The sequence below is a fragment of the Branchiostoma lanceolatum genome, chromosome 12, assembly GCF_035083965.1.
Source record: "Branchiostoma lanceolatum isolate klBraLanc5 chromosome 12, klBraLanc5.hap2, whole genome shotgun sequence".
Classification (NCBI taxonomy): domain Eukaryota; kingdom Metazoa; phylum Chordata; class Leptocardii; order Amphioxiformes; family Branchiostomatidae; genus Branchiostoma; species Branchiostoma lanceolatum.
This window is the reverse complement of record NC_089733.1, coordinates 7,978,258-7,992,677: the sequence shown is the minus strand read 5'-3', so window position 1 is coordinate 7,992,677 and position 14,420 is coordinate 7,978,258. Positions and strand designations below refer to the sequence as shown.

The window sequence follows — 14,420 nt, the reverse complement described above, 5'->3', positions numbered from 1 at the left end:
TTGCGTAAAATATGTATGGTTGTCTCGCTACGAATTACGTGAATGAAACAGCTTTTCCTATATGAATTACGGGAAATAGAAATAGGCTGCCAACGCTAAATACAAAAAAGATCATACACATCCTCTTTTCTTTCAGGGATGATTCCCAGATTTTGTTTTTCGTGCCCTGCAGTTGTCCACTTAAAGATAAGACTTATCTATCATCCCCTTCCTTCCTAAGGTGAACTTCTACTACTTTGACCTTAGATTGACCTTAGAGATAGTCTGTCTATTCTGGACACTATCTAACAGCACACTTGGGCTTAATTAAGTTTATCACTTGATCAATGATATAACTGAAGCTTAGTGCTTTGATTTAAGATAAAAGTGAATGTGGCAGTCATTTTGTATGCTTGATAAGTTCTCGTTTTGGAGGCTTTTGCTTTATGGAAGGTCTTTGAAGCCAGAATCCAGTGTGGGAACCTGGGAAACATTTCTCAAACTAAGTCAAAGGCTTTACCATGTGTGGAACACTGTTTTTATTGGACATTTTCCAGTGCCTTGAAGGTATATTGAATCAAATGGCTTCTACATGTGTCCAGCAGGCATGGTGGAACTTTGTGTTTATGAAGAAAGAACCAAATTGTTTGAACAAGTTACCACAAAATACCCCTACCTTTACACATTCACGGATGAACAAAAAGCTACTTTTCTCTTGAAATCACAGAACCCACAAATTCTAGAAAAAGTGGCTTTTTGTCTTCCATTGCCTCCAAGAAAGAAGTCAAACCCAGCTTGTCTAGATATAGCCAACAGTCGTATTTAGTATTAGTAGCCTATTGTCACAACAAAGTCAGTCACAGTTCACTGACACATGTATGTATTTCCCCTGTGTTTCTACAATGTATTTGCAATTAGCCCACAGGCATGAACTTGCAATGAAACTTCACTAATATAATGGGCCTAAATCCTATTTCTGACAATTAAAATTCCATGTTTATGTGTGATTATAGCCTGTAATGATAAACAGTACAAACACAATCTAGCAAATGTGCAGTACTAGAAGCATCATAACATCTGCAAAAGATTTGTGCATATATAGTAATATACAATATAGAATGTTGAATGACTTCTACATAATCTGCCCTTCGAAAAAGTTTCAACCAATTGTTACTATTTCGAATGTTATTGTATTGTTTATACATTGTAGCTTGGATGAATATGCTTGTTATTCACACAATCATTCCTTTTCATATTCCCATGAAATCATACAATTTTAAAACCATAGACTAACCTGGACCATAAATTATAAGAATAAAAGCAAACTCATACATGAAAATGCGATCGTACAAAATAAATTAGCATAGCATTAGAAAGAGGATAACTTGACAGTTTTAGAGTGGAAGCACTAATCAGAGTTCAACACCACTTCCCCAGGCCAAACAGCTTGCAAAGTCATGTCCCAGTTGTTTCTACCCCTCAACAAGTGTCAATCACAATCCAACATGCCAAAGAGCCTCTCTAGCAACTGCTGCTGAGGCAATTACATACACAAGGATAGACAGCTGATACTAACACCACCCACAGTACAGCCCACTTCAAATAAGAGCCCTGTCAAAGTAGCACTCCTAAATGATCCAGCACACTTCTGTATGTGCAGTTTTCAAGTATTTCTCTGGGTGGTCATTCCTGAATGTTGAAATGTTTATACCACAGAGAAGTTTCTTCAAAAATTGTTGTTGGACTTCAAAGATACATACATGTAATACAGACCGACCAGAAAGACAAAATTTCTTACTGTAACTGTCAGAAATAAGCAGCTGATAGTCTGTAAGATTCACGACACAAATGTCTGTACAAGCAAACTACATTGGAGTTGAGACCGCCCTGCTATACGCTATGTAATATGCCATATCGAAGGTGTGTTATACATTTGAACCTTGTACTGAACGTATATGTTAAACATGTTGTACTATACTATGTTAAACATGTTAAACAATGATATCTGTACTATCAGGGCAGAGTCTATGTTAAATCACAGTGTACATTAACATGTCTATTTTATAAACAGAGAGCTGAAAAGATAGACATACCTCTCAGGTCTCTAAAAGGCTGGTTTAAGCCCACCTCTAACACAGGATTTCCCACCCAACAAAATGAAGGACTGCCGCTTATACCCTGCTGGTCTTGCAATTGGCTTCCCTGGTATTCACACAAGGCTTAGTCACATGGCAACTTGACCATGGCACTCCATGTGGCTGTTTTAAAGCTTTTACATGGTTCATGTTTCAACTTGAAGTTTTTGTAGATAGACTTCTTGATATAAGTAATGAAATAACCTTGTCTCTGCTAAGGTAGCCTTTTGGCTTAAAATTCGTATTAGTTATGAGGTGAATCAGCAGGGAGGAAGTTAAGCTGTTTGAGGACCTTACATACCGTAAAATCCCTATTTACGTACGCACTTTTTAAACTTTTCAAGTCGCAAGCAGGTGCTCCAGGCCGATGCCAAAGTCGGGGTGCGTACGTTAGGAGGGGTTCTTCCTCGTAAAAATCGCATATCAGCTTGAGAGTATGGTACATCTTCATGCAAATGAAGTGTGGAATGCTACCACACAATCAATCAGTAATAAAGAATAAATGATACATATATTTAAATTTTTTGACATTTTCTACCCAGAGACATTTTCTCAGTAACCCTTTAAGTCGGTAAACATCATCGGAAGGATGATCATGTCAACCTCTAACTATCCACCGAAATGCTGGAGAGGGGGTGCGTACGTTAGGAGGGTTTTCCCCTGAACGTTTCAACTCACTAAGTCAGGCCCGCAATCGTCCCCAAATCGGGGGTGCGTACGTTAGGAGGGGTGCGTACGTAAATAGGAATTTTATGGTATATGTCGGTGAAGAAACATTAATTTTTCAATGGATGTTGGCTTGTTGTGAACGCATTAGAAACTTAGCGTGGGCATACATGATTAGTTTCTTACACCTTGCGTTGTTGCCTTACCTACATATTCAAGGCAATGATCCAGATAGATGTCCATGTACTTTGACACTAGCAAGTCTTCAATGATTTGTTCAGAGTGGAAATGTGCTTGCATGTGACTTGACCCATAGAAACCAGTTCCATGCCCTGTTGCCTTGTGCTCTCATTATAGCGCCCTGCTCCCATAAGTCAGAATACCGGTAACCATTTTCAGAGGTGCCCAAATCTCTGGCACAGTTTGAATGTCAGAGTAGATTTGAGCTGGTAAAACGCCAGCTGTGGATGCCAGCTTATACTTAATGACAAATGCTTTCTTGGATTCAAGTTGAAATTGAATCCAGGAGATACAGTAACAGGCATGGAACTAGCGAATGTCGGAGGTTTCTGCACCTGGACTGTTTGGCCCCAAGCCGATCAGGACAATTCGGCACTATAAGACTATCAAAGAATGTCTAGACGTTAGAAACTCCTCCAATGATTGTAAAATCCCATTGTCATCCCATACAACTACACCATATTGTTTAAGATAGACTGATTAGCCTAATAGAATGTTATCTATGTACCAGTGAATGCCATACTTTGTACCTTGTACAATTTTTGTGTAATAAAGTTATTATCAAGAAGAGGATACCTAACCCTAATCTCAACCCTAGCAAGGCTTTCTTCAGGACCTGACCCTCTGTCCTGGGACAGAAATTTGCTCGCTGGGATGGAAAAAAAAAATTTCACCCCATGTAGTTGTATCCAGTCTTAGATTATACTGCTGCAGGGTTCCCTGACGCAGGGGTAGGCAGCAGTCGGCAAGTCTTCACACAGCGCCTCCAAGCGGCTCTGTCCAGCGGGTTCTGTTCCCAAAATCTAAATTACATAAATCTGATGAAAATGTATTTTTGTAAGTTTATAAAAACAGTAAAAATCAACAACATGGGCTCCCAAACAAAGACCCTTACCTTACTTAACCCTAAACACAGCCATAACCCGAGTTGTCCTAGGCTTGGTGCCGAGCTGTCAAAGTGCCAGTCCTGATACCGGAACTTGCCAAAAGATAAGTAAAGAAATAAAATCCTGAGCATAAGTGTTGTTTGCCAGGAAATCATATCAAATGTAGACATAGGAAATGATGATCCTTACCTTGACAGTTACCAAGTTAAAGTGACCCGGGCGTCTTGAAAAGACGCATAGGGGTGGCGCCCATCTCCATTTCTATAGCCCTTGGGCCACACACATTTGTGCCAGTCACTACAGCAGGGGGCTGGTCCGCTGGTAGTGATGTGTGTTTAACTTCCATACTCTTTCCGAAATGCTGAGTGCTAAGCAGAGAAAGCAGTATGTACCATTTTTAAAGTCTTTGGTATGACCCGGCCGGGGTTCGAACTCACGACCTACCGTGTGCAAGGCGAGTACTCTACCAACTAGGCCATTGCACCGGCAGTTACCATGAGTGATTGAAAATTGCTACCAGATTGAGAGCTTTGTTGTCAGCCACAACTGAAGGTCACAGGTACATGACATTGTGTATCATCACTTCGTGAGGTAACAGGAAATAACAGCAAACATTTTTGAAAGCTTTGTTATGAAGCAATGATGGATGGCATTGTTATACTTGCCCTTGAATGTTGATGAGGGAGATTGTGTTGTAGTGTTTTCACAGTAGCAGAGGAACTGCTGTTTTTACTTTGATAATGATGATAAAGTACGTAGCTGATTTACAGTTTTGTTGTAGACATTGCTGATAAAAGCCAGATGTGCAGAGAAGGTATTGAACTTGTTTTTGACTGAAATGAACTGTACTCAGAACTTTTGAAATGGTAAAAGCTCTTTGAGTCTTTCTACATTTGGATGGCTTTGGTTGAAGTCTGTGCGTACTCTCTGGCTCAAGCTTTTCGTTAGCTAACCATGAGTACAATCCTCCGTAGTAACCGGCTTAGGCGAATGGGGCCAATCAGTGAGCTCGTTCAAAATCTGAACGAATTATCTGAATCCAGCCGTCACGCATATGTGCAGGATAAGACTCCGTGGTTAGCAAGCCAAAAGATTGAGCCAGTGGTTACAACGGAGGATGGTACCCAGACGACCGGTAACTTTATTTGGTCACCACAGAATGGATGTTACATACGCAAAACTACATGTACAAAATGTGCATGTATAGTGTATCTCTTGGATGAGGCTTCACCCATACTCTAACCATTGCGCTGTTGAGAACTACTGTAAATGCAGAAATGTTCGCAGTGGTTTTATGTTTGCGGTTTTCGACCGTGTCACCGCGAACATAAAACTACCGTGAACATTTTGTCCAATACTGTTAGTAGTGACTAAAGCGCTGCCGCGCACTTAAAAACACAGCAAACACTCAATTTTCCCCTTAGCACAAAATAAAAATGATGCGAACTTAAATACATTTACAGTATTCTCTCCTTGACCATTATGTCTCAGTATGAACCTACAGTCTGGTACCAAGCCAACTTGACCTCTGACCACACAGGAAGTTTATGGTGCTTCTCTAAACACATTAGTTGTACTAACAGTTCTTAGATCCTGTTTACACACATAAATTATCAACTACCTACAACCCAGCCGTTCCTAGCTGATTTTGATGATTCTTTTTCCATAGTAGTAATCCACTGTGTTTTCCATACCATGAACAATTTGTTTTTTTAGGCCACATCAATTAATTTGTTGGTTTTCGTACATTGATATACAAAATGTTAGCGAGCGGACATTTTGAAAACAGAGGGCTGGGGTGAAAACTTGCATCTGACTCTGTTCACTCCCTGAAACTGTGTGAACTAAGGTACAGACTTCCCCCTAAGAGTCTGTTTTCATATTTATATTCCAATCTAGCATTATCATTTGTTGAAATGTGAAACCAAGAAATCAAATTGGAGCCTTATAGTTTTCAGCATTGAAAGGTCTAATTGTGAGAATGTAATTAAGAATGTTTTATATCCCCATCTTTCTTGCTGTACTTGGAGTTAGAGTGAGAGAAACAGTGGGCAATGACCTTGAGGTACAGATGAATATAAGAAAAATAAAAGATACTATTACAATCTTTTTTTTTAGCATAAAGTCCACAACATATATGCCTACTTATTAATATTACTGAGGCAGATATCAATCATATCAGGTCCATAGAGTTGTCCATTTGTTTTTAAGCCAATTTGGGAGTGAAATATGTTCCAATCTAATCTGTTCTGTCAGCTATGTATGAGGGCACAAATTCGTTCCCACAGCTTAGTTTTACCCTACTTATTCTAGTTTTTCACACACCTGGGCGCCCCCATCTCTTAAATTTCAAAGACCTGCATATTACCTTCAAGTCCAACTGCCCTTTAATTAAAGTCTTTCATACCCACTTCCTTTTGTGTGAGTTAAATCTTGCTCTTACCCGGACAGAGGCGGCATCACGAAATTTTGAATGGGGGGGCGAGATAAGTTGAGATGAAATCTCACCAAGACGAGCGCCGAAGGCGCGAGGCATCGCGCCGAAGGCGCGACAATACTAGGGGGTTCGGGGGTATGCTCCCCCGGGAAATTTTGAAATCTAGACCCTCTGAAATGCTATTTCCTGCATTCTGAGGGGCAAATTTTATTGGAAGAGTAAGCTAAGTTTGATGGCATCTTTATTTGTAAAAAAAAATGCAGAAGGGTTTCAGCTTGATTTTGGGGGAACAGCGCCCTCCCGACATAGCACGACATGCTTCCACAGGAAACTTTAGCATTCTTGACCCATTGAACTCTATTTCCTGAATTCTGAGGGGCAAATTTTGATGTTTAAGTAATCTAAGTTTAATGACATCTCTATATGTGAAAAAAAATACAGAAGGGTTTCAGCTTGAGTTTTGTTGGACGACGCCCACCCGACATATGATTTTTCCGCTGGAGCGCGACATTGAAAACTTAAAAATTTTGACCCATTGAAACGCTGTTAACTGAATTTTGAGGGGCAAATTTTGCTGACAAAGTAAGCTAAAAAGGTTAATGACATCTCTATATGTGAAAAAATACAGACCGGTTTCAGCTTGAGTCTTGGGGTGCGACGCCCTCGAGCCCTCCCGACATATTTTTCGCCGGCGGCAACGTTCTCCTCCGGGAAAATTTTGAAATCTTGACGCGCTGAAATGCTTTTTCCTGAATTTTGAGTGGTAAATTTTGCTGATAGATTGAACAAATACAGAAGGGTTTCAGCATGAGCTTTGGAGGGCGACGCCTTCCCGACATATACGCCGGCGGCGCAACAATCCTAGGGCGCAGCAATTCTAGTATGCTAACGTACGTCGGAGAAAATTTTGAAATCTTGACCCGCTGAAACGCTATTTGCTGCATTTTGAGAGACAAATTTTGTTGGTAGAGTAAGCTAAGTTAAGAAAATCTCTGTTAATGAAAAGATTCACAAGGGTTTCAGCTTGATTTTTTGGGGGGCGACGCCCCCCCCAACATATTTTTCGGGGGGGGGGGGGCAGCCGCCCACCTGCCCCCCCTGTGCCGCCGCCACTGCCGGAGGGTTTTTCCTGATCCTAGGATACCGATTACCCAATTCTGTACACTTGACTACACCTTTGAAGGGTCTTTGAATCCACAGGATATGGAACACATTGGGACCTATTTGTTTTGCCTTCTGTCCCCTAGGCTCTCTCAATCCCTCCATTAAGAGAGGATCAAAGTCAAGTATTCAGACCTTATCACCAACAAGTATTTCCAGATTCTTCCAAAGCCTGGGATGATACACAACAGTGGTGTGTGTGTATTTTTGCAGGCACATCTGAAAGTCTGTAATGAAGACTTTTAGGCTTTGGTGTACGGATGGGGTCTATACATGAGGGAACTGTGAATAACATGAAATTCAACAAAATGGGAAAGGACATGGTCACAATCTGCCTTCCTAAGAATAACATTACCTTTTCAAAACAGAGGGAGGAGGGGTTATAAAATTCATAGATAAAAGGTTGTTTTGGCTGTCCACAAGATAGATTCAATCCATTGTTAGGTAAATTTTGCTATAGAATGTCAATTAATTAGTGAAAACAAACAGCTTTTCAATAACTTTTCTATTCTGGATAATATACATCATGTCTGACTTAATGGTTACACTTTTTTTGCATCACAACATTGTCCATGTTGTAGTATTTAATCTTTTGATTGATCACTTGAGGAGCTGCTGACAGCTATTGTCTGTGTGTTGTCCTGATTATCATGATTAATGACCAAAGCTGGATGTCCGTCTTGTGGAAAATGTCTCAATTATTTAGTGTCAGGTCTTGGAGAGGCAAAGGAGTTTACAATACTGTTTGGGAAAAAGAATTGAAATGGTTTCTAGCAAAGTTAGACTACACTAGAAAAAGCATGACTCAGGAAGCAAAATACATTGTAAAATACTGTAAATGCAGAAACGTTGGTGGTGGTTTTATGTTCGCAGTTTTCGCGGCGACCGTCTCATCGTGAACTTAAAACCACCGCGAACGTCTTTGTCCAATATTGTAGCAGTTTGTAACTATAGCACTGCCGCGATCTTAAAACCACCGCGAACACTCCATTTTCGCCTTAGCGTGAAATAAAAACCTCGCAAACTTAAATGCATTTACAGTACAAGGATCCATCATACATATTACACATTGATGTATTCATCTGGCCTATTCTAGCTTTAGTTCCGACTTTCCATGTTTGTGTGAAGCCATATGGAGGGTCCAGGAAGGTTAGAGTATGATTTCTATAGACACCTGAAAGGTCCTTAATTGTCTTACTATGGGTCAGCCTGTGTGCCTTTGGGAATGTAGACTTCAGATTTCTTACCTTGAAATGAATTAGTTGTGGGAAAGAAACCTATTTTATAAACAAAGCTTTTCCAAAATTCTCTCAATATTTTCAATACTCTCAATGTTGTCATCATAATGATATTGTCATAAGTATTCTTGACTTTGCATCTGCGTAAACATTTGAATTCCAGTAAGAGAGTAAGACGTTATAGAGCTTCTTTTGCAATGATAGATATAGCTAAATATGACTCTGGCATACATGTAAGAAGATTTTCATCTCATGTTGCCTAAACAGACTTACCTTTAGTTTTTCCACAAGTTCCCCATAAGGTTAAGGTTCTACCGTCCTGTTTAACAGTGGTACATGTGTCTAACCTGGGTTAAACATGCCAACTTAACTTCTAGCCACACCGCCTGCTGTGCATTACCTTTTGATTCCTAGCGAAAGTGTGTTCTCTTGGCACACTAATCAACTGTGCCACAGCCTGACAGTGAGTGAACGTTGAAGTCTGGAGGACTGAAAAGGCACAGACAGTTCTCTCCTCCATGCTCCAGTTTCCAGTCTGACCTCATTAGCACAGGCAGAAACTTGAGTAGAAGCTTTACTCCCCAGTGAACCCAAGGTATGCCATCTTGGCTTCAGCAGGAATTACAATTGGATGTGCCAAAGAATAGCAACATACCAGTAGCAACTGAGTACAGAATCGGATGCAGCTTAGGGGAGGGACCATGAACAATCAAACATTGGAAGAGGGCTAAGCAGGACCCTGTTCCCCCATCTCTGCACGGAAATTTGCTTGTTGGGACTGACAAATATTTCACCCTTTCCATCCAAAAGAAATCAGAACTTCATGGTATGAAATTGATTAAAAAATGCATTTTTGTTATAAGCTTAAAATGAGACTGAACAGCAACTTCAAGAACAAATTCAGTACACTTTTTATAACCCTAAATGTAGCTAAAGTCATTGGCATACATATACAGTACTATGATACAACTGTAAACAATCATTCCTGGAAAATCCTTTAAATACATATATATGCCTGCTCTCAACTACAACATTTGCATGCTGGCTTAGAAAAAGAGCAGGCTAAGTGGGGTTGGCTTTACCAATCTTAATCTGTTTCCCTGGGGGTGTCTGCTGAAATGTTCTACATTCTGAGTGCTGCAAACATCAAAGAGGACAGAAATAGAGCCATGACACATGGTACTTCTCCACCACAAATCCTCTGAAAGAAGGGAATATTTAACTTTTAAGGGCCCGAAAACCGGATTTTGAAAGTCAATTTATTTAGTCCTTTCTATACATGATTAGTTCAAACAACACTATCACAATGTATAAGAAAACAACGTCCATGATGCAAAAATACAATGTTGTTGTGATGTTAGAACTCACTGGAAATCGCTGTCAGAGTTTTTGTAGGCTTGCAAAATTATGGGGATCATCGTATGGCACGATTTTGCGCGGTTTTGAAATGCTCAAAGTATGAAGTTATGACGCAAATGTGATAATGTTAATAAATGTCACTACCATAAAAATTTCAGCATTTTTTTTAATTTCCATATTTTGGGCCCTAATACTTTGCTTTGGTTGCCTTTAAGAAATGTAGCTGACAATGCTTTAATTCCTGAGATTTTGACATTCATAATCACAACTTGTACGGGCCGACTAGAAAGCCATAAAGATGAAATAATGGAATTTTAGACCCTGTTCATTTCAGGATTCGTGAATCAGAATATAACCAGGTACAGGAATACAGGATTGATCCCGATTTGTGAATTCTGGTAATATAGACAGTCCGTATCTAGCTCTGACTCTTGAGTGTGTGTGTGTATTTAATCTCGATTTGCTTATTCCACCTCAGGTACCTGAAGGTAAATCCCGATTCACAAATCCTGGTACGAACAGGGTATCACAGTACTATTGGTCAGCCAAAAACTTTGACATTTACATGTAGTTAGCATGCTATTACAATACATTAGATTTTAGGCCATTCAGAGTTTGATGACCACTGTCCACTGCAGTTTTAGACAGTAAATTGATGAGAAAAATTGGCAATTTGTTCTGGGATTCGCGTTGCAGAAAAAGGTAATCAGTACAGTGGACTGCACTGGGTTTATTGAAGCAGACAGTAGAACTAATTAGTCTCCACTTGGAATGCAGTGTAATTTGTAAGACATGCATATGAATCTTATAAGAGAAATTCTTATACACATTTGCTGGAAGCTACACTAACTTATTTTACAGCAGAAAGACTTATTTATTGTTTTTTTTTTCCAAGTATTGATATATGGGTGTGAACCCAGAAAATGAGGAAAAAATAGACATGGTATGTTGCAGATGGCTTTCCTTTTTTTTGAATATGAAACTGTTGACAAAAGATATGATGTTGACTTATAAAGAAGATAAAAGTTATACCTTTTTGGAATGGAAACATTTGTTGGTGCATCTAACTCTAACTTACCCGTTTCCAGTATATCTTATGGCCTTATTTACTCTGTAAATCTTCACCTCTACCAAGGACGTCATTGCCTCTACACACACACAACTGTAGTGATTGGGACATTGTTATGGAAATTGTAAACTCAAGTTTATCACAGGATTTCCTTTTGTGAGGATCCAACAAACATAGCATGCCTCCCACCCATCTATATCCAGGTTGAAACCTCCTAACAAATACGTGTACACCTACCTACACGTAACATCCATCAATCACCAAACCTTGTTGAATGTATCTTTTTCCCCTCCTCTCCATTTGAACGACATGTAAACACGAAGGCACTCCAACCAACAATAGCCAGCACAATCATGTATACCCAGGCTTTCCAAGCAGACACCCTCTATGTAAACCTCACCTTTTCTTGAAGGGTGACCACTCGTCTTCTGTGTGCTACTAGGTTTAGGATGGAGCAGGGGTTAGCCGATCTTCTCACCAACTATTTAGTATGCAGGGCAGAGGGTGGGATGTATTTTGTGTTGCCAACCCTGTCTGAATGCTGCCTGCTTGCATGCATAATCTAATTGTACCCTTCTCTCCAGGGAGGCACCCTGGGATGTAAACTGTGGCCAAAGAGCGGGACATTCTATTTGGAATCGGTAGGGGGGGATAAGTTTTTGATGTTTCAAAATTTGGCTGGTAGATTAGACACAGTCATTAACCTTATTTTAGGTAGTCAAAATTTTACTTGCATATTTTATGTGTTCCCTATTTCTGGCTTATCTATGTCACATCAATTCGCAGACATGATGGAATACAATATCTTTCAGGATAATGGGATATACCACTTTCAAATGGTGGGGGAGGATGTCTGGAATAAACCATTTGGTAGGTGTAGTGTAATATTATCATTTAGACTAAGGAATGATTCAACATTTTTGAAAACCTGTATTGTCCTGCTTGTGTTATACTTATAGACAGTTGTTATGACAATTTTCTGCTTTGGCAATCAATTGAAATCCCACTTCCATGATTTTCCCATTATCTTTATCCTATCCAATTACAGGCATTGAGCCTTGAGAAAGCTAGCACTTTCAGATGCAAACATCTCAATAGGGTTATAGGCATTATTGTAAAAGATGAAGGCTTACATTGTTTTATGACAAAGCACGTCAGAAACATGTTGCTGTTCAGCAGTTTGACTTCTTTGAAGTGCATATGCAAAATGACAATACATATGAAGTTGTTAATCACATCATTGGTTTAATAGTTATAACTGTTATATGAGTTTGTGCAGTTCTGAAAATATTTCATACAAAAGACAAGATGTTTTCCCCTACTGTCATTTTTCAGTTGAAGAAGAAAAACTTTAATTTGACATCAAAGTCTCTACCTTCTCAATACTGAAGTGGATTAAAGAATTAGATTGTATTGTATTGACAGATTAAACCAAAATAAATCATTTAAGCCCTTCATGTTTGGACATCTTGATAGAGTTTTACTTTAAGAAGTCACGAGACGCACACAAAGTTCTCTCAGAACTATACTAGTGTATATCACAGTAAAGGTTTTCTCCACTAAAATATAGTTACTCAGACCTTATCTCCTAAGTTTTGTTTGGTCAACGTTCCTTCTAATTGATTTCTAAGACCCTTTGGTCTGAGAGGTATCTACTTTCAAGAAGGGCAATTATCCCTGAGCTTGCAGCTGTTTTTAAGATCTATTTGTAACCGTTGGGAGGCGCAAGGGATGCCATGCTTGACTTTGACAAAATCCACCTGTGTGTGTGTTTCTTCATGTACAATGTACCTTTCTGAGCTAAAGAAATCTTGAAATTGAACGGAAAGAGCTTGAACATCTAATCTATGTAGATATGAGGAAGTCAAGTTGAAATTTCAACAAAATGTTTAACACAACATTATATTTCCCTATGATTATGAATTACAATGGTCCATCATATATTGCAACTGCAAATGCCAATCATCCAACTTTAAATAAAAAGCTTGAATAATCATAGAGATTATAGATTCAATACTGTAGATTGTGGAATTGATAGTATAATAGCCTGGAATCTTCCAATAGTCTGAAACCAAGTTTAAGTACTGTAAATGCAGAAATGTTTGCGGTGGTTTTATGTTCGCTATTTTCGCGGCGACCGTTTCACCGCGAACTTAAAGCCAGCGCAAACATTTTTGTCCAATACTGGAGCAGTATGTAACTACAGCGCTGCCGCAAACGTAAAACCACCGTGAACACTCCATTTTCGCATTAGCGCGAAATAAAAACCACGCGAACTTAAATGCATTTACAGTACCCTATTGGCCTTCTAGCTGTTGTCTCTCAGCAGCTAGATGGATGCAGATCTGAGAGTTTTTTGAGGACAGCTGAAAATTTTTTAAGGGAGTTGAGGTGTTGCTAGAGTTTTTAAGTAATTTTACACGAACTCTAGCAACTCCTCAACTTTAAAGAAATTTAAATAAGGTTATGGCATCAGATTCTGATGCAAGTATGCACAATATGCTATCAGTTTTTCCTAAATAGTGACAATATGGTAAGCTCAATTGTCAGGTCTATTCCTTTGAACATAGAGAATTAAACTGTTATGAATTTAACAGGTATATTCCAATTAGTATTAGGTCAAAAATCACTGACTTAACTTAAAGTTTTTCCACAAGTTAAAGCTCCCATTTATCTTCGTTGATTGCGTAAACCTTTGCAAATTACATGATGTAGTCCATAGTGTTGATTTGCCTGGGCCTGTTGTTGAGGAAACTTGACTTTGAACCGGTGCCAGCAGTGCCCTTGCTACAGATCCCAGTACATGTGCGGAGCCCAGTAACACTGTGGCGCAGCAGGAATGTAGCTCAGTGAGGAATGCGGAGTGGAGTGGTGCTCTCAACCCTGCCCCACATCACGGCCCACAGGGCTCGTAATACATTTTTATCTCCATGAAAAATGGAGATATAGTTTTGGGTGTGTCTGTGTGTCTGTCTGTCTGTTTGTTTGTGTTTCCGGACTACTGTAGTCAGCATAACTCAAGAACCGCTTGATGGATTACGATGATATTTAGTATGTGGGAAGGTGTTGTGAAGCCGAAATTCAAGGTCGATTTTGGGCCCCCTGGTATGTGACCTTGGTACTGCAGCAGAAATTCAATTTTTGTATCTCTTGACCTGGATGTGCTATGGTCTTGATTTTTTGGTGGCAGATAGCTTGTGGTGTAATGAAGACGTGGTGTGGGTTTGGCCCCCTAGCAGCTTGTTGGGA

At 39.5% G+C, this 14,420-nt stretch overlaps 1 protein-coding gene across 2 annotated transcripts in view; it reads right to left on the bottom strand.

Annotated features, from left to right (window-relative positions):
- Positions 1-14,420, bottom strand: part of LOC136445868 (divergent protein kinase domain 2A-like) — a 36,852-nt gene that overhangs the window by 15,930 nt on the left and 6,502 nt on the right. The window contains exon 1 of one of the 2 annotated variants that reach the window (XM_066444072.1): positions 11,572-11,756. The exons of the other annotated variant lie outside the window; for it this stretch is intronic. The gene's annotated coding sequence lies outside the window, so the exon portion shown is untranslated. Of the gene's footprint in view, positions 1-11,571; positions 11,757-14,420 lie in introns of those variants that run through there. 2 annotated transcript variants of the gene reach the window in all.